Source organism: Periplaneta americana, chromosome 9 (assembly GCF_040183065.1).
Source record: "Periplaneta americana isolate PAMFEO1 chromosome 9, P.americana_PAMFEO1_priV1, whole genome shotgun sequence".
Taxonomy (NCBI): Eukaryota; Metazoa; Arthropoda; class Insecta; order Blattodea; family Blattidae; genus Periplaneta; species Periplaneta americana.
Genome location: NC_091125.1, coordinates 155,407,015 through 155,429,533, shown reverse-complemented (window position 1 = coordinate 155,429,533; position 22,519 = coordinate 155,407,015).

Below are 22,519 nucleotides of genomic sequence, written 5' to 3'. Positions count from 1 at the left end.
TCTTCTAGCATGTTTCGTCGGAATAACATGATGTCCTGATATTACATAACTTTTGATAAACTCTCGTTTAGCCAGTGAATCGAGCTTCTGAGCGAGCCCATGAGACCCAGTGGGGGAAGAAGTTTGCTATAATTATATATGATACATATACAGTATCTTAATGTCATCTCATATCTTCTCCTGTGCATCATTCCTTCCAGTGCAATCTTCAGTAGGCAGTTTCTTCTCAGCCAGTGACTCTTTTCTCTTTCTGATCAGTTTCAACATCATTCTTTCTTCACCCACTCTTTCCAAAACAGCTCCATTTATTATTCTGTCAGTCCATTTCACACGCTCCATTCTTCTCCATATCCACATTTCAAATTCTTCTATACACTTTGTCGTAATGTCCATGCTTCTGTCCCATACAATGCCACACTACATACAAAACTCTTCACTAATTTCTTCCTTAGTTATTTTCCCAGAGGTCCGCAGAAATTGCTACTTTATAAACACATTTCAAATGTTAAGAGAAATATTTCATGATCTGGATATACGCTGTAATATGTATGTATGTATTTATTTACACTGCAAGTGGGCAAGCACCCGGTGGCAGTGGTATACACAATATAAACAATACACAAAAAAAAATGATAAGCAATACACAATAAAATTATACAATACACAATACAATAAGAATACACAATATAATTTAACACAATAATAATAAAACATAAATAAAATACCTAATTTTACATTACAACCATACAGAATTATGTATAGGCCCTACATAAGTTTCAATAGTCTTTCACTTTACTCTCATCTCACTCACTGTAGCGGCACTATGACGCATATGAACTACTATATTCTAAATATGTACAGTAGTGGCAAAAAAAACCGGATCGACCCTTGTAGCTGATTTCAGAGCCTTGTTCACTCCAGAGCACGATGGACTGGTAACTAAGACTTTCGTGGTTCGAATCCTGCCTGGGAAAGAAACTTTTTCTGTTCCTTATTAAAATTTATTCCCAATACTTTTCCATTGCTGGTAAAATTCATGTTCTAGGAATAAGTTAATTAAGTAGTAAAATATCGCTGCAATCGAAAAGTATTGGGAATAAATTTGAATAAGGAACAAAAAAAGTTTCCTTCCCAGGCATATTCGAACCACGAAAGTCTTAGTTACCAGTCTATCGTGCTCTGGAGTGAACAAGGCTCTGAAATCAGCTACAAGGGTCGGTCCGGTTTTTTTGCCACTACTGTACATTTAAATAAGATCTGTGCTCTTGAATTACCTATTGTAAGAAGAAGGGTTGCAGAAGAACTCATTAAGCTCTATGTGTGTGTATATGTATGTGCTGAAAATTAATGAGACATTATGTTGAAGAGCTAATACTTCAGCCTTTTGAAAATGGTGAAATTTGATATTTCTAAATCCTATTAGTAACTCTGCTGATTTATAAGTGTTTTCGAAAATTGGTCTCGGTTTTTTTTAATCCATAGTGACACTTGTGGCGACAAGGTCAAGTCGGGTTTTCTGGGGGTTTTCTCGTTTCCCAACATTAGGCATCTACAGCCATTCCGTCAACATCTCTCTATTCCATCATCATTCCGTAGCATTCCCCGGCTGGCGACGCACGGAGGGGCTGGGCTAGGGAAGAATGGGGTTGCTTACTCGAAACCTTAGTGTAGTCAGCCGATGTAGGTTCGGGAATACGCCTAGCTTGAAGGTTACTGCAATAGAGCTTGAAAGATCGTAGTGTCCTCTCCTGAAATTCAATACTGTTTTAGAAAGTCAGAAACCTAAGGATCTAATTCTGTGGCCGGGAGGAAAAAGGTCTTAAGTTATTATTTTTTTTTTTTTTGTGAAAATGAGATTTTTATATATTCTGAAAGCGGAAACAATTCTCTACAATCTGGTAAAACGGCTAAAATCAAATAAGACTCCTGACTGGATTTATAGAGCGTTACCAAATATCTTAAGTACTTTTGAATCGAACACACACAAAATAAAGGACTTAAGAATATTTAATACTTTATTCCTTACAAACCATCACATATTTACTTTCCATACTTCCCTATGAAAAAGGTGTAACTTGTATTTTAGCCATTTTATCACATACTGATGCCCTTTCCTTTTAAAACTTTAAGTACCATGGTAAACAGTCCTATAATTGTTTAAGACCTATTTTGCATTCCTAATAATTTACATTTCTAATTTATTTTGACATGAAAAAGGTCTTATGTTTAAATAGTCCCTTCTAATCAGTTTGAGTTCTAGTCTTAAAAAGGCTTAAGTGCGGCTATTTTTGGAAATAATAAAGAAAATTGTTAAATGAGCAACATTATCTATTTTAGAACAAATATAATTAAATAATATCCAGGAAAAACCTCTTAATTAAAAAACTCTACAATTGACATCAATTTCAATCTTTCTACTGCTCTCCTGAAAAAGTATAAAATTTTTACTTAAGACCTTTTTCCTCCCGGCCACAGAATTGGAGAAAAAGGCTGCAAGTTCGAACTATGGGGACAGAACTTGTTGGATTGAACTACAAGATGACAATATGTAGTTCCATCGGTTTGTCTTCAATGAAAACAATCTTCTGAAGACAGCATCTATTGACGAGAAGTGTAGGCCTATATTTATAAGTCATCAACAGCAACAATAACTACTAAACTAACTATAACAATATCATAGGTGTAATATTTTGTGATTAAGTGATTTCACAACTCATCCATGACCGAATAGTTAGCCTCTCTACCTTCCACTATGGCGACCCGGATTCGATTCCCGTCTGTGTCTCGAAGGAATTTGTGGTGGACAAAACAGGTCCGAAGAGCTTTTCTCTGGGTTATCCTGTTTGCTCTCGCTATTATCACCGTTCCACGAATATTTCACAATCATTCTCACTCTGCGAGGACCCGAGCTAGACTCCAGAAGAAAAAAATGGCTGAAAGTTGTACATATTCGTGTTTAATAAAGACCATTATTGTTTTTGTTTAGTCAATGTCCGAAGACAGGTTGGAGCCTCATAAGTGACGCCAATAAGGCATCACTCAATGGGGCAACTAAGTCAGAAGATAGTGGGTTAGGTAGCCAGTTCCTTTCCTCATGGAGTAATTTGAAATAGTATAAGATTTGAAGCAGCTGGAATTCATTCACATAAACCTAACTCACTTCAGTAATTACTTCTCATTTAAACTCAACAACCAGATTTCCACTTATCTATTTTGATTTGTTTCACACAACTCAACTCAAATCACGAAGTATATTCACTAAATTTATGAAATTCATCTCAAAATATAGGCTAACTCACCAATTCATCCATCTCAAATCACCTAACTCATCGTCAAATCACCAGGCTCAGCACTACTCACTCATCTTAACTCATCTCACTCCTCCCAAATCAGTCTAAACAACTCACGTCAATTCAGTTCGAGCCACTCACCTCAACTCATCTGAACAGAAAACAATTAAGTAATTCATCTTCCACAACTCTACATAGGCCTACTTATATCAACACGCTAACATCAGTGAGAATTCTGCTCACTGATCTCAATTTAAATCATACGGTCAACTCAACTCACCTCAATTCAATTCGAAAACCGAATCACTCATTTCAACTTTCTCCAACATTGTTCCGTCATTCATAAATCATATTTTGGTCCTCGATAGACTCCAGTAGGGCTACTTAAAAAAGGAAATAATTACCGCTAACGATAGTAGTCTACGTTTATATTCACTGCGGTACAAGACTCACAAAGAAAGGAGCAGACATTACGCACCGGGCATAGAGGCTGCGTCATCACACTCTTTACAAAGAGCAAAAATAACGGTCGGAAGTTGAGGGTTGGAACACGAAGTATAAAAAGAAATCTAGGAATGTAAGACATAAACGATGCCATAACTTATTTCTCCACTATATGTTTTACACGTTTCGTAACGTTTCAGCCTTTAATCATATAACGAATTACATAACTTTTTTTGACATAAAACATCTTACATACAGAGTGTTTCAAAAGTAACTGTCAAATTTTAAGGATGAGAAGTAAAAACGAAGAGACGTAAAAAAGTTGCAGTAAACATGGGTCCGCAAGTTAACCGTTTACGAGATAATGCCATTTTGTGTAGATTGGGATGCGCTAAATACTCGTACTAGGTACGATTCCAACAAAAGAATGACAGTTTTATTAATTTATCAATCACGAGGCAGTAAAATTAATAATTTTGTGAAGTTGCACATAAGCCGGTTTCTCTACAGTTTCCTAAGAAGCAATCACAACAACTAAGAACGTAAAATGTGGCCTAATGTAAGCCACCTTGATGTGAATGGAGTCGTCCTTTAGAAGATCCTTATAGCGCAGGATATGCAAAGAGGAAATAATACCTGCCATTTGGTCAAAATGAAAGAAGTTGATTTTCATCGTTACGAAGAAATAAAACAGAAACAAAATAGGTTCTAACGTCAAATTAGGCATCTTTTAAGGTCTATAAAATTATCACTATTACTTTATTACAATCCACGAAACGTGTTACTATAGCCTAACGTAAAGGGAGTTAAGAGTGAAAGTCTGTTATCTTTGATTGAAATATATATATATATATATATTAATTTTAAGCTTAAAATACCATAGCCTAATCAATGTTGTTTTGAGAAATGCCATAGATTTTGTCTTAACGCCTTTTTAAGCCCTTATCAGTCATATTTAAATGTCTGAAGTACACAATTTAAATGACAAGTTCACGCCCTCTTTTTCGCAGTTCTTGCATACTATGTTTAAATGTATAAAAATCTCCTTGCGATACAATTTTTGTTAACTTTTAATGAAACGTTCAGGAAATGTTATTCCAAGTGTGAAGATCTGAAACTGGTCTGGGTTTTTATATACTTTGAAATTTGGTATACTTTCTTAATATTTAGGATAGGAGCAAATAATTTTTTGAGCTTATATAGGATGTTTCCGAGGTGGTGTTACAAACTTTCAGGGGTGATGGCGAAGGGCACATATATCAATTTGAGATAAGGAACCATGGTCCGGAAATGACTGAGTCGAAAGCTATAAGCAAAAATAGCCTACTTGTGTGGAAATGGAATTGTAATTTCGCACCACGTGCCCTTCTTCCCTTAACTTTTGGAACAGTCATGGAAAAATGATATGGGCCGGATGTCTCCTACGTGGGTACTTGCACCGATACAATCTGTGAGCTTGTCTACTGTTCCCATTGACTCATCCGTATTCGAAAATCAGGTCTGCTTATTCCGCTCTCGTGTACTCCTCCATTTCACTAGGACTGATCGACTGGACACTGCAACTTGTACACATACACTGCTGTCTACAGACGTGCATATCAGGACCGACCATGTCCGTTACACATTACGCTATCTGCAGTGCTTTAGTGTAGTTTCCTGTCCCCATTCCTCAGACAGCGCACTGAATCGAATACTGTAAGTAGACAACGTAAACAACGTCAGATGAATACAGTATGTGTAAGATGTATAGATAAATACACATAAATAAGGTGTACAGAGGAATAAAATTATTTCATTTCCATACAACTATTTTTGCTTGTAACTTTCGACACGGTCATTTCCGGACCAGGCTTCCTATCTCAAATTGATACATGTGCCCTTCGCCATTATCCCTGAAAGTTTGCAACACCACCTCGGAAACACTCTGTATATGAAACGCATATGCATCAGAAATCTATATTTCAAATTTTATTTAAAAGAATGAACTTAAATGTATGTGTGTCGCACCCCTGATAAAAGATTTGGTGATCATATAGCAGGTGAACAGCTATAGAAGTTAAAGATTTCAGTCCTAACTCTTCAGGAACATAAGTTTTTTTTTTTTTTTTTACCTAAAATCCGGTGTCTAGTAACCAAAAGTCGAGGAGAAGTAGCCTACTTGGAAAGACAGCAGTCTTACGGAATAAACTTGAAAAAATATTATTGATATTGATGTGGGGATCCGAACGAAAGTGCCGATGAGCTGAGTTTGTGTATTAGGAGTAGGAATTACGGAAATGGACATTTGTCCGGAGTCGAAGCACTGCAGTAAGCAAAGAATACGACGTAAAATGACAGTATAGTAGTGGCAGCATGAAGCGTTATTCGTACCATATAACAAGGGGCTGTGGTTTCACTATAGTGCACAAGTCAAGCAAAATTCTTGGCAGTTGGAATGTTTGGAATGCGGTCTTGTGGCATGTCAGCTGTCACTCTTGGGGTAGGTCAAATTTACGACTGTCGCCAGCAGTTTAAATAACGATTGTCCGGATGACAGGGTTCACAGAAGGAAGTCCTGATTAAGTTTTATGTATTCTTATCAGCTGGCAACTATCTCAGATGAAATATTGCTACAGAAAAACAGAATGGGTTCAGACAAGGAAAGTCTTGCACTGATAGGCCTAATGTTTTTTTTTTAACATGCTAATCAAGGGCGTCTGCAGGATCCGATCTCAGTGGTAGCAAGATGGTCAGAAAATTAGAGGAAATGGATGGACGAGGAGAGAGAAAAATGAACATGAAAAATAGCCAGTTCTGAAATCTAAATTACCTTGCACACGCATTCATAGTTTAAAGCACTTGCTTTTGTTGAATTGTTTACCGAGAGTTTGAGAAAACATGTATCGAACAGACAGAGAAAAATAAAAGAACGCATAAAAATAAAAACCTCAGTGGAGCAATTGCTACCACTGGCACCCCCCTGTGGATGCCCTAGATGGTAATACAGAAAAGAAGGGAATATTATTTAGAAACGCAAATAGCATTTATAGATTACAAAGTTAATAGAGATATGCTACTAGTAGTCTATGGACAATATTATCAAGAAAGGGATTCCCAATTCACCCAAGACAAATCGTCAATACTAAGACAATAAAATAAAATGTATTTTTCACAAACGAAAAACTATCTGGAGAATTTTATAATAGCAAGATATGACACAGGGATGCAATTTTTCCCATCTACGAGTATATTTAAGAAACACTATAGAAAATATTTACAAGAAAATTATAATCCGATTTCTTTAATTTTTTATTGTTTGTTAGATGCATTATGAGTAAGGTATGTGAAAATTTTCAAATCAGTCAAACTGCTATTTTTATTTATGCAAATTAGTATATAATCAAAATCTTCCAGACGCATTACATTTAAATACGGTAAGTTCGTAATTTTTCCCATATGAACCTGTTTCATGGGCAATAGTTCAATGCTGAGAAATTCATGATACCTAGGTTAGTTTAGGCACAATAAATTCTTGAAAATCGGACATATAAAATTCATATTTCATAATGTTTTGGTAAGAGTTTGATATTCCATAAAATTCTTCATATTATATAGGCTATAGGCCCTAAATTATCTTTTTTCCCTCCGTTAATATCTCTATAACTACTACTGAACAGAGTTTTCTAGATATTATAAGGAGACAATAAAGATCTTTTGTGCGAGATCGTGCGTATTTGCTTGGTTTCCGCACAAAACCAATCCGCGGAAAGTCTAAAATTCCACATTCAGTATTCCCAACCTAATACACATAACAATTTCCCTCTTCTTACCGCTTAAGTGACATATTGATTTTACTGCTTTAGGCTTTTAACATATTATTTTTAGAGACGTTCAATATAGTAATAATTATAAATTGGAAACTTACCACTGCAATTTCACCTAAATTGCACTGTTAATTATTGTTTTTAAATATTTGCAAAAATTAAGTAAACTCTACAACTCCACTAAAGTTACTGCATTCGTGATGCAAGTAACATTAAGGAAGCCGTGAAAAAATCAACAAGATTCCATAGACTGGGGGAAAAAAAGACAGACGTATATCACAGTCTGCTGGAGTATAGTAAACACAGAAAACATTTTAAAGCAACAATGTTGAAGATAGATATTTTTGTTTTGCAAATTTGCCGTCATTGAACAGAAACCAAGATGGATATTTTATTGCAACTAATTAGAAATTCCTCTTTCAAGTATGAAATAAACGATCTTCGCACAAAATAATGTACGATACACGAGCGGTATGTTTTCTTTTAATTCTCGGAAGTTAAAAAAGCTCAACTACGTTTCGCTTTTTCAAACTTTTCCTCGAACATGAAAACTTCAACATACCGCTCTTGTAACGCATATTACTGTTGTAGGAAACGTTTGAAAAATCAAGCCACTCATTCCACTCTATCAAGTTAGTAAGGAGGTACTTGAAGGTAATAGCAGTGAAATACCCGCAAATATTAAACCGCCAAATGTAGCATGATACAAGTATGCTCCTACTACATCATGTGATGTGGAGCGATCTTTTTTTATCGTACAAAACAGTATTAACTAACAGAAGGAGGTGTAAACTTTTGCTGGAAAAAAAGTTATTTTAATTGTAACCAATGTAAGAAGTTTTTTTTTTCTCTTCAGCATAAATAATTGAGTTGGCTAGTTCTTGTATTCAGGTAAGATTTGATATGACGAATTTAATTATGGAAAAAATATTGTGACAGCGACGTGAGATTCGAACTCACGACCAGCGTCCCGCAAGAGAGAAGATCGCGCGGAGCACTTTGGGATGGCGCGCGGCGGAGAGGGGAAAGGGCCAACGCGGCGAGAGAGTGGAGAGAGAGTGCGCGCGCATCTGGTGCTGGTAGAGAGGAGAGGGCTCTGGATTTTTCTGGAGTGCCATCTCTAGAGACGCGTGGAACTTTCGAGGCTACGTCGCTGTGGTTATAAATTAAGGACGCGAAGGAACGACAGAGTTTTTCAGTTGATTAGTCAGCCAGTCAGTGAGAAAGCCTGAGCAAGCAAGCCAGTCTTGTGTACCGGAGTTCGACTCGAGTGTGCGTCCGCATCTGCGTCAGCATCCGAAGGCCTGAGTTCGAGTGCAGTGGACCGCAGTTGGAGGGACCTGAGTTCGAGTACAGTGAACTGTCTCTGGAGGTCTGTGGTTCGAGATACTGTGAACTCGAGTGACTGAGCTAGAAGAACTGTGAACTGAGAACTGATAGTTCTGATTTGTAAATAGTGCTTTGTAAATATTAGTTAAGATTAACAGTTCATTGTTGTTCGTACTAGTCCAAGTAAATTGTCATTGTCGTCGGTGGAGTGCTATAACGAATACTGTGTTAAGTGAAAATCCAATTGTTGACGAGAGCGTTTAAGGCGAATTGTAGAAAGGAATTATTGTTGTGGCGAATAAATTACATTGTTGTTACTAATAAAAATCACAATATATTGCATTTTATTTGGTAACACATTTAGTATAGACATCACGTAGGCCTAACTACAAGGTGGGCCAGTCAAACGGAAAGATTTCAAGGCGCAGGAAAAGAATGAAAAGTTACTATTATATCAATTTAATGAGTAGAAATGACAAGTACATGAATAACCATGTAACAAGAAAAAAATTATTTCTTAAAAATTACGTCGGCCAAGTGACCTCCATTGAAACGCGCACATTCTTTGAGTCTGGCCACGAACTGTTGCATAACCTCTTTCAGCATATTGACAGGTGTTGCAACGACCTCTTCTCCTATACGTTGTTTTAGGGCTGGAATTGTTCTGGGTGGATTACCCCCAAACACCTTCTTTTGAGGTGTCCCCATAGGAAGAAATCACATACCGTTAAATCAGGTGACCTAGGCGGCCAAGCGATATTCCTTTTCCGAGCATCTATCGAAATTCTTGCAGTATGGCTTGTTGGTCCGTCCTGTTGAAACGGTGTGTTTTCATTCACTGGAAAATGGGCGAGTTGTGGTGTAAAAAAGTTTTTATCATTTCAACAAACCGCATTGAATTAACAGTCACTGCATTTCCGGCCTTATTCTCAAAAAAGAAAGGGCTGATTATTTCAGTTGATCAAACCGCGCACCATACCGTTACCTTTTGGGCATGGAGACCATTGAAATTAATCAATTGCAGTTCGCAGTAACGATGAATACCATTTAACAAAATATGATAGAAACAAACAACTTGGTTACTAGAGAACACGGAGATAGTGACGTCACCGCCTAAGGAGTCATAAATTGTAAAGTAAGTAGGTAGACAAGAGACGGTTATATTCATTCTCACCCTCTCCATATGAACAGTATGCTCCCATCAAATCTTTCCGTGTGACTGGTCCACCTTGTATTAATTTCTAAAGACTTATTTTCTAAACAAAGAAGTAAACCTGCTCCGAATGGTTTATGAACGAACATATTTTAGCACTAAAATAGTTATTTTATATTTTGACAAAATGTTCTTCATATTGTGCCGGTCTGTGATTATATGACCGATATCCGTCACGAGTGAACTCTTAACATTCCTCCCGGTCTGCAACCCACAGTTTCAGCACCGAGAAGTAGTGACGGTCATGGCAACCTACATCTTGTTTAAGTAGGCGTATGTAGCTGACGAGCTCGACAAATTCCACTCTCGTATTACGTGTTGCATAGCGCATTTAAGCAGGCGGTCGTATGCGTTAGGTCAGTGGTCAAAGCCACTGCTCTGGTCAAAGCGCCTGCACTGCGATCTCTTAAGAACCCGCACAACATTCTCTTAAGAGCAATGACTGTTGCTATATACTTATCTTACTCAAAAGTAAACCTTGTTGGATTTGTATTGCTTGTAATATGAGCACGTAATACAGGCGCCTTGACATTCCAGAAGACTTTAGGCCCATTCACAATGAAAATTAAACATAACCGTAACATAAACACAGAAGTTTGCGCCCAGGTTATCAAATGGGATCATTCACAATGATTCACATAAACACTGACATTAACATTGCCGTAAGACGTTAACATGAAAGTTTGCGAACTCCAAACTTTCATGCTTATGCTTACGTGATTTGCAAACAGAACACAATCGTGGAGCGCTGAAGTATACGACAGAATATGAGGAAATTGCGTCGTTGTTATGTTTCCATGGTTACCAAGTATGATTGCTGTTATGTTTATGTCCCAATCGTGAATGATGGTATGACTTCTTGATTTTACCGTAACGTTTACATTCTTAAGTTAACGCTTACGTTAAGTTTAATTTTCATTGTGAATGAGCCTTTATCAATTAAATAGTAGGCCTGCACGATGATAATCGCATTCTTGCAAGGGTTCTTTCCTGCATGGCTCAATGTGGTCTGTCTTTGCCGTCCACCCACAAAGAGTGAGAAACAACTCGAATTTTCGTTAAACCGAACACCGAGACATTCCGCGAAACGGAAGAGCTTTGCATACTGACTATAGCGCCGGGCGTTCACTAGCAATATACTGTACAAGGTGGAAGTGAAATAACCTTGCAGATTGAAAGGGTCGATAGGGTACACGTAAATGAATATAAAACCTTTGGAATATGTATGGCAAGACTTTTCTGTGTTAAATTTCAACGTACCTCGTTTACATGTTTCGACCTATTTATGGGTCATCTTCAGAACTGGTCGTTGTTGGTCTTGGCGCCACTTGTCCTGTTTCCTGTATATTTCACATACCCCACACACCCCAACGAAATTCTCAACACACAACTCAACTTCAAAACACACACACTCTTTGACTCTACACTATACTACAGAAACACACCCTCACAGGAAACAGAACAAGTGGCGCCAAGACCAACAACGACCAGTTCTGAAGATGACCCATAAATAGGTCGAAACATGTAAACGAGGTACGTTCAAATTTAATACAGGAAAGTCTTACCATACATATTCCGAAGTGATACAGTGTTAAAAGTTGTGTACTTAAGATGTATAAAACCTTTATTACGTTTTGTGATTAAATGTACAGTTAATTAGAAAATTAAGTTTGAAGTTTCAACAGTCCGGCAACATCGCCGCTAACACACTACTAGTGATACAGATGCAAGAGGTCACTGAACTCTGTGTGTGCCGGTAGGTGAGCTGCTCTCTGCCAAGACGTTGCCACTTGCTCGCATCGTGCAATGGCTTGAATTTAGACGTTATTAAAATTAAATTTATACGAAAACGTGCACGCTATTGAAATATCCCAGAGGGATAATTTTTTCTTTATTAGATTTCCTATCGATATGGACAAAAATCACGATCCTACTCGCAATAGTTGCGGAATAAGAGATTGTTATACATTTGAAAAAAAAATTGAAAAAAAGAAACTATGAACTAACCACCAATATAGTATTATAGTTTTATGTTACATACAACATGAGCTCTGGAAATCTGCAAGGCTATTTCACTTTCACTCTGTATAGGCCTAATTTTTATTTTTCGTAACCGGTTGTGCACGATTCTAGTAAACAGTAAAATCCTCATTATTCCTACGCAAAATATTCCATTCTTTCACTCTCTTCTGTGAACGGTTTGTCTTTGACGCAAAAAAGCATCTCTTGCATTCATTTTATCTTATTACGAGTTTTTGCAATGGTAAATCGAAGAGATCAGAAACAACCTATAGAGATTTCTGCGTTAATTTATATCAGTTTTTATGAAATGCTGTTCTATCTATTTCAAGCTGAAAACTGAACAAAACAAGTCTGAAGATAACATGAAAATTACAAGTGATTGATAAATTCGAGAAGGGAGTGACAGTAAAGCAGAAAGAAATTGGAATGAAGAGGGTTTATTTACTTCCGGGAGCCGGCATATTAAGTAAGGCCTTTATAGGGTTATGGCCTTCAGATGAAATCAAACACAGAAATCTCGTTATATAAAGAAATTTCATTTGATGTATGGAATGTGGATAATTCAAAAACTTAGTTTCGCAACATGCACTTTCTCTACACTTCACATAATGTGAAAGGAGAAGTAATTACTAATTCAAAGTAGTGACAACAGTGATGTGACGATAGTATGCAGTGCTTTATTGCATCCTTCACATTGAATTAAGCTATTACAGTATACAGCTGGCTGTGGAAGGTCGCCCAGACAGGACTGGAGACTGGTACCGTGGCACCTGCCAACGAGCCTCAAGATTGCAGACAGATGCCTGTTCAGTGTTCGTTTGATGGACACTGGGGTTCCGCTCACTTATACAAAGTCGCTTTAACATAAAGAACCCGTTTTCATAACAACCGCCCGTTATTTTTGTAGTTAATACTTATGATATTTTTAATTGTATAGAAGTAATCCACTGGACAATAACCGGCTGCTACACTGATGGTGATGGTGGTGGTATTATTCCGTGGCTAACGAGAAAGAAAGGCTACGGCGCGACGTCACGTTCTTAGTCATAACATGGCCAACATTGAACAAGTTCATATATAAATGTACGTTTAACATGAGTTTAATATAGCAATTCCTTTGTTTTTTTAGGATTTTAAACATGACATGTGAAAATGAGATTTATATCCTATTCTGAAAGCGGAAACAATTCTCTACAATCTGGTAAAACGGATAAAGTCAAATAAGACTCCTGACTGGATTTACAGAGCGTTACCAAATGCCCTAAGTACTTTTTGAATCGAGCACACACAGAATAAAGACTTAAGAATATTTAATACTTTATTCCTTACAAACCATCACATGTTTTCTTTCCATGCTTTCCTATTAAAAAGATGTAACTTGTATTTTAGCTTTTTTATCACATACTGATGCCTTTTCCTTTTAAAACTTTAAGCACCAGGGTAAACAGTCCTATAATTGTTTAGGCCTAAGACCCATTTTGTATTCCTAATAATTTACATTTCTCGTTTATTTTGACATGAAAAAGGTCTTATGTTTAATAGTCCCTTCTACTCAGTTTGGCTTCTAGTCTTAAAAGGGCTTAAGTGCGGCTATTTTTGGAAATAATCAAGAAAATTGTTAAATGAGCAACATTATCTATTTTAGAAGAAATATAAACAAATAATATCCACGAAAAACCTCTAAATTAAAAGAACTCTATAATTGACACAAAATTTCAATCTTTCTACTGCTTTCCTGAAAAGCATAAGATTTTTACTTAAGACCTTTTTCCTCCCGGTCACAGAATTGTATTTATATTAGGTGATTGTCAAGATGGTCATGACTGGACCGTGATAACCACGTGACTCCTGTCCACACCTGTGGAGTAACGGTTAGCGCGTATAGCCGCGAAACCAGGTGGCCTGGGTTCGATTCTTGGTCGGGGCAAGTTACCTGGTTTAGGGTTTTTCCGGGGTTTTCCCTCAATCCAATATGAGCAAATGCTGGGTAATTTTCGGTGTTGGACCCCGGACTCATTTCACCGGCATTATTATCTTCATCTCATTCAGACGTTAAATAACCTAAGATGTTGATAAAACGTCGTAAAATAACCTACTAAAATAAAAAAAAACGTGACTCCTATTCGCGCCGTAGCCTGTCTTTCTGGTTTGCCACGTGTTAGCCACTGATGTGGTCAAGATTAATCAAGCGGGAAAGAATAGAGATAGCGCTAGGGTGTGGGTTCAAGTCCTGGTAGGGTTGATTCTATCGAGAATTCTTAATACGGCTTCCTATAACATTAGAATTTGAGATTTAGGTTTTTCATTATCATTATCCAGAAAATAGATCCATCATTTCTTCTAACCTCGCCATCAAAAAACTATATGCCGCTTTCTTAGCAATGTACGAAATTTATTTTATGTATTACAAATCAACTGGGGATTCATCGAATTGCTATAGGCCCTATGTAATTGCACGAAATGTTAATGTTGTTCGTGATTGTTGTTGTGAGCACGGCTGGGATCGTAAGAATGTTTTGATTTGAGATAAAAGTTCTATAAATCTATTTCTTTTCATTTCTGTATTCATACTCCCGGCATTTAAATTTAACAAGGCGGAGTATTCTCGTTAATTACTTCATATATTGCTTCCTCATTCCATGAGGCCTAGTCTCAAGACAACAATGCAATTTTATTGATAGTCGAAACAATTCACATATCAATATGCATGATGCCAATGAAATTTAAATTGTATCGTTTGAAACTGTAATGATAATGAATCACAGTATAATGCCATTTCAGATAATTTCATTCATTTGGAAATTAATACCGCAGTTAAGTGCTCGTATTTTAGGATCAGATTATGTTATGTCTTTATATTCTCTGCGTTTATTAATTACCCCTAGTTGTTAAGCCTACCGTAAATATCTCATGAAAATACGGGACACTTTTACTATCGATGTTTTTTTGTTAAGAAAATTTAAGCTAGAAGTTACTAAAAAGTCGTTTTTTTTTCTTTTACGAAGGAGGGGCACGCAGCCTGAGGCTTACCAGTCCCGTTCTGTGAAAGATATTTGTCTCCGAACGTTCGCGCTCTTGTACGAATATAACATGCTGCACGGTGAACTTAACTGTGGCTATGGTAATGATGATAAAGGTATGTGAATAAATGACGGTGAAATGAGTTCGAGGTCCAAGCCAAAAGTTACCTAGCAATTCTGCTTCAATTTGTTGAAGGAAAATCTCGGAAAGCTCCAATCAGGACTTGAACCCGGGCCCGTTCGTTTCATGGTCAGACATGCTAACTGATACTCCACAGCGGTAGACCGAAAAATGTATTAATAATAATCCACGGTGCTACAGCCCGTGGTATCGTGTGGTTAGCACGATGATCCCCCCAGCCGTTATAGCTGGCATTCACAACCGGATTTCTCTACCTATCGTAGCTCCCCAAGTGCATCACACTGCTGGGTGGGCACCGGTCCCATACACTGGCCGAAATTTCATGAGAAAATTTCTTCACCCATGAGGACTCGAACCAGCGCATTCCGTAACGCGCGTCTCAGGCTGGATGCCTTAGACCACGAAGCCACGGCGCGGGACGAAAAATGTATTAGATAAGACTGAAACAAGGGAGTTAACAAAAAAAAAAGTTACCATTGCCTTTAAACAATGTTTATTCATGTCAACTTATTTACGTCACTTGACAGTACTTTGCACATATCTTCTTGTCTAACAGTAACCTTCATATATAGTTATTCATGTTTGCTGATTTCAAAATAAAATATTTGCAAACATTTATACAAATCAAAACAATATTTGAACATTAATTTATAAAGCGAACATCAGTTAGAGAAATTATTGATTTTTACATTATAAAATAAAGTATGGTTAACATTGGAACTTTTAAGCGTCCCGACAAAAATTACTTGGACGCCGGACACCTAGACCGAAAAAGGAGACTGTCCCGGTTTTTACAGGACGTATGGTAGGCCTAAGCTTAGTATTTGTGCACCGTGGCTAACGAGAAAGACAGGCTAGGCGCGAATCGGAGTCACATGATTATCTCGGTCTAGTCATGGCCATCTTGACAATCGCCTAATATAAATACATGTTCAAGTTCAAAGTTCTAAAAAAGCAAAAGGAATTGCTATATTAAACTCATGTTAAACGTGCATCTATATATAAACTTGTTCAATGTTGGCCATGTTATGACTAAGAATGTGACGTCACGCCGTAGCCTGTCTTTCTCGTTATGTACGAATAATAATAAATTCATTGTGATGTCACATTTATTAATTTCCTCTTTATGTTTTGTCCTGGACGCTCCACCCCGAATTTATAACTTGTCTTGAACAAGCCCGTAGTCCAGGCAACACAGGGGTTGGGTATAGGCTACTCCTTCATCACCATTCATCACGAGCATAATGTGGACTCACTACCTGTGGTGCACTCTGGATAGTCTCTGACGAACTAAGTGGTCCATGCTTCTCGGCACTAGCGACATCTATGAGCCCGTTCGTAGGATCGGGGCAAATAATGAAAAGTTTAGGGCTTTGCAATTTGAAGAAAAAATTTTATTACGGCTGCTGCATTCTAAACTACTTCGCTCTAAGAACATAATTCTATTTATCATCCAAAGAATACTGTAAATAATTACGCCACAGTACTAACAGTAAGTGTGACCAAAATTCTCTAATGTCAAGAGCAGAAACGTTTCACATTAGAAAGTAACTTTAATTCATCGACTGCGTAATCCTTCTATAAAGGTAAGCGTTCACTACATCGTATCGCACTCATCGGATGAAACGCACGGATCGGAAAAAGACAATCTTTGTTGTAATTGTTATGTAACCGCGTTCACAACATCGTATCGCACGCATCGGCTCTCGGTAAATCCGTCCACGTTTCTCGGATGAGCAACTTTTCCGATGCGTGCGATCGTGGCCTTCTTTAATAAATAAAATTTATTTGTTCAACTGTTACTATTATGGTGTGCCATGTTCAGTGTCGCGCCAAAATGGCAGACGGAAAACTTATTTCGCTTGTAGAAAACTGCGAAGAATTATATAATATGAGGCGTTCCCATTACAGTAATCAAGTCGTTTCTTGCAAATATAGGCTATTATGTAACCAATATCTCTTTGGTTTCTTCCTCTTCAATTAAGACGCATAAAGCAATTACAAATTCTTATTCGCTAACAGTCATAATTGATAGACCTAACCTCAACTCCTCTGCTTTCAGTAATGTCAATATCGTACGACGTCATATTTTAAACAGCTGATAGGGGAATCCGATGAGGCGATGAGGTGGAGCCGTTACAGTGAACGCACTGCACTTAAAATATCCGTTGCGTGCGATTCGTACGAGGAGTGCGATACGATGTAGTGAACGCTTACCTTAACGATTTGCAGATAACTCAGTAGACTAAACTATTTTTTTTTTCAAATATGACTATCGATTTACAAATGTCAGAGATTACGAACGTTGATGATATGAAAATAAGCTCTTTGACCATTGTTAAACATTTCATTTCGTCGATTTGTGTCGGTGTAACCGGCGGTAAATATATTTTTGCAACTAGACCTAGACTACCTTGCATAAAGAGGAAAATACAAGTATTCAACTTGTCGGCTGGGGAATTATCATTCTCTGCACATGCAAACTCTTCAAATAATTCTGTGTTTTCCCTCCGGACATAAATAAATCGTAAAGCGGTACAAGGCAACACGAAGTGCTGGAGTCATCCACTCCTCCGCAAATAGCGGTTACGCAAGGCTTGGCTTCGAGTGGCGATCCTCCGAGACAAAGTTTGAAACTGCCACAGCTGAAGGAATGTCCGCCGCCTACGCTGCGTGCAGGATGTCTGTTGTTTATCTGAACGTCTTGTCTACATTATTTAAAACACCGCGGCGCTGCGTTAATGTACGAGTACAACAGCATTATCCTTTCTGCTCAACATGCGTTGAATAAACATGCTCGAAGTAATAGCGTGATCACAGCCCGATCACAAGCAATTTCTGTCGATAAATGATACCGGTACATAATTTATATGCAGTTATTTTATTCAGGTTGATGGATAACGGATCAGGGTCATTAACAAAATAATAGCAATTTTATGTCATTTTGAGTAATGATACTCGCGACGGAGAAAATCACAGATCTCCTCCCCCCTGGGATTTTCCCATTTCTCAAGGTAGGCATTAACGTTATTCCCACCGGTTTCTATTTCATTAACATAGTCACAGCATGTCTCTGATCACTAGAGCTTAGAAGTAGATTACTTAAAAATCACAGAAAAATGGCCTATAAAATGACCATAAATTTCTGAAAATATTACATTAAAATAAATAAAAAAATGACCATGATTTTAATAGTAAAATACGAACAAAACAGTAGGCCTATACTTCTATCTCTGGAAAATACATTGTCACCAAACTCAGTCACTAACTGTAGCTAAAAACTGTCTTCTTTGTTTTACTTTCGGCATTTACTTTCTTCAGTTGTAAGATACATTACTGTATACTTTTTTATACTCCAACCACGAGAAAGTCTCTGGGGAATGAAACGCAGCGGGGTAATGCTCTGAATGAATGTTGATGTCATAAGGTCACACACGTGGGTACTCGTATCTCTATTGGCTAGCTCTCACAGCACAAACGATAACATTGATACACATATATTTATACTGCCCTAGTTACAAAATTAGATCACTGTTAATCTCCTGATCTTTTAATCCCTCCATACAGGAAATAACATATGCAGGAGAGCGCATAGTTTTTAAACTGACATTATAACGGTAATATTATCTATCTACTTCGTTCCAATTGATGACGCAATAGTAAGCACATTTCTTTCACTGTTGATCTGGTTGGAGAACAGTGTGATGACTGTGGGCACTGCAGCTGCAGTATTTCTTCTGTTGCGTTGAATTGGTGGAAGCACGTAACACACGTGATCAGGAGTCAAGGCTGATGCAACAATAAGGAAAATTCTTCTAAGACGCAATCGAATTGCGTAAGCAATCTGCAGTAGGTTCTCGAACATAGACTATGACTATACCGTGAAATATGTCTGTTCTTAAGCAGAAATGGACAAAAATGCAACAAAAAGTAAAGCATTTCTTAAAAAATGGCCAAGAGGCAATAAAAGACAGAAAAAAAGCAAAATGAAGGTAGGCCTAAGCGTTCACTACATCGGATCGCACTCATCGGACGAATCGCACGGATCGGAAAAAGACGATCTTTGGTGTAATTGTTATGTAACCGCATTCACTACATCGTATCGCACGCATCGGCTCTCGGTAAATCCGTTCACGTTTCTCGGATGAGCAACTTTTCCGATGCGTGCGATCATGGCCTCCTTTAATAAATAAATTTTATTTGTTCAACTGTTACTATTATGGTGTGCCATGTTCAGTGTCGCGCCAAAATGGCAAACGTAAAACGTATTTCGCTTGTAGAAAACTGCGAAGAATTATATAATTTGAGACATTCCCATTACAGTAATCAAGTCGTTTCATACATATATATTATGTAACCAATATCTCTTACGTTTCTTCCTCTTCAATTAAGAAGCTTAACCATTACAAATTATTAACCGCTAACACTCATGATTAATAGACCTAACCTCAAAACTCCTCTGTTTTCAGCAATGTCAATAACGTACGTCATATGTTTTAAATAGCTGATAGAGAATTCCATGAGACGATGAGGTAGAGCCGTTGCAGTGAACGCACTGCACTTAAAATATCCGTTGCGTGCGATTCGTACGAGGAGTGCGATACGATGTAGTGAACGCTTACCTTAAAAGTAGGCTATATTAGTTCGTGTTGAAGTGAAACGAGCTTATATGCATCTTGTATTGTTTGTGATTTCTCAAAAAAAAAAGATGATATTTCATTAACTTCCGAGCCTTAATGATAACTGGTCGGCGATGTGCGGAGAAGACTGATCTAGGATGGAGTTATCTGTATGAAATCTAGATACGCAATGATGATAATAAAAATAATAATACTTCTACTGTTAGACTAAGTACTGCCACTGTTATACTGCTGGTACTGTCACTCTTCAGCCGAGTATCCATGAAGCAAGGCTCCATGCACGTCTGTCTCTCGCTGCATCCTCGCTTGTTTGCCTCGCGGTTTAGTTCTTTTGGTAGCGAGGCAAGAACGCAAAACAAAATGAGCAGTTAACATCGAGTTCCATTATGACATATTTATGAATGAACAGTCCGCACGGAGCAAGTAAATCATTGTGAGGCATCTTTGATCGCATCCAAAAACCGACTGGAGTTGGCAGTTGAGGCAGCCTCGCACGTGAGGCAAGGTAGGCTAGGCTATCCACTGAGCGAAGCAAGCATCATGAAGCAGCCTCATTTCGTCGATACGCGGCTTTGGGTCAACGACGTGGGCCAGGGATTGGCGAGAGGGTGCTTTTGTCCGAATCTCGCCTGAGCTGATTACCGTATTGGGTTCTCAAGAGGACTATTATTTTAGTCCTCTTGTGGGTTCTTCTTCCGACGTTTTCTTCAACTGTCAAACGAATGCCAGGCAATCCATAGCGAAACCGCGGACTCATATCCAAAAGATAATATCTTGTGATCACTAATTCTACCGATGTTAGATATGCAGTAACTTAAAAACTACGATTGTTAATACTACCACTATCAGTTTTACTACTACTTGCTACTGGTTCTCACAGAACTTGAAGGCTCTGGCCAGTGGCGTCCCGTGGCCTAGAATTTGTCCGGGGCTATTTGATTATAGTCTGTCATGCGTGGTACTAAAACTAAAAAGTCATTTCATTATTGCTCATAAAATTACATTACCTTTACTTATATTACACTCTTTTACCGCGATACGAACGCGGCCGCGACAGAACTGAAAGAGCCCCAACAGTCGTCCCTCTCCCTGCGCCTTCACTCGCAACATGTGTTATAGGATCTAGCATCTCCATGCACTGAGCGCTACGCCGAGCCAATACCAAATACTCTACATTCTACAATGATTTGGTTATACCACAGTCTAATACATACAGTCATGCAACTTCAACACTTTTTCTGCCAACATTCGCGACACTAGCGCCCAAGCGGCAGGCAAAGTACTGGTCATAGGGTTGATACAGTCTCGTTCAGCCAGCACGTGCTTTAAAGGGATGAGAGATGTTATAATAACGTTTTAATGATGCATCGGAATAAAGGCAATGTGTGCAATGACGAAAATTGCAGTAACAAGTTTAAACCTCCGAATTTGTCGTTCTTCAGATTCCCTAAAGACCAAGAGAAAATCATAACTCAGTCATAACCTATAATCCACGCTGTAGGTAGCCTACGTATTGTATTCTATAAAACATTTATTAGTTATCAGTTACCTATTTGTATGTCAGGAAGGAGAGTTTAAATAAAAACAAAGTAAATACCTGTTGCATTATTGTTTTGCAGAGATCATGTGTAAATGTGTAACCATTCCGATTTTGGACATTGTATCTACAGTTTTTAATGCAAGTAATTCCATAATTTTGTATTCGTGTTTTTTTTTTCTTTATATTTTTCAAAAGTTGAACGTTATATTGCATTCAAGTAGGGATCATGGTGTTAATTTTTTAAAAGAATTCATGGAGTATTGTAATCCTTTTGCAAAATATTCACTTCTTGAATAATTCCAGACTGTGTCGATAAATTTCTGATGTGTTGGTGTAGATTCATGTGGCAGACGTATTAAGTTCTCAAGAGCCTTTTTAAATTTAATATAAAAAGCAATCTTTTCTGTAATAATTTGCATGACTGTTATTGGTGTTGATTTTACATTCCCAGTGATTATTTGAGCCGTTCAGAGCAGAAGTGGTGTAAGTCAAAATTAGGTAATGAGGTTTAAAGTAAAAATTCTGTAAAATACAGCGCAAAGTAGCAATTAATATATCCTTCGTGCTATTCACTGACTACTAATAGTTTAAATAAATTCAATATTAACTGCTACTTTGCGCTGTATTTTAAAGAATGTCCACTTTAACCCTCATTACCCATTTTTGACTTACACCACTTCTGCTCTGAAAATAAAATTAGGCCTACATTTTCTGAGTTAAATGAAGTCACCATTTTTTCAACAAAATTGTGTGTTCATTTATTTGTTCTCACCTACGTCATATTAACAGTAAGTGCACGTAAATTACGTATTATATAGGTAGGATAAGTTAAAATTAAGCTTATGTGTGAAAACTGGAAATGTAATGTAAAATGCGGTAAACTTGCCATAAACATTTAAACCATAACATCAGCACTATTTGTCACTCAAAATAATAAAGGAAATACCGGTTCTTAAGAAATGAAAAATAATGAACTTCATAAATCAATGTCTGTCATATTAAGGTTTAAATCTTCCCATTTTTTATTTTCAAGTTTACCTCAGCGGCCGAGTTTACCCCAATTTCGGTATGGAAAA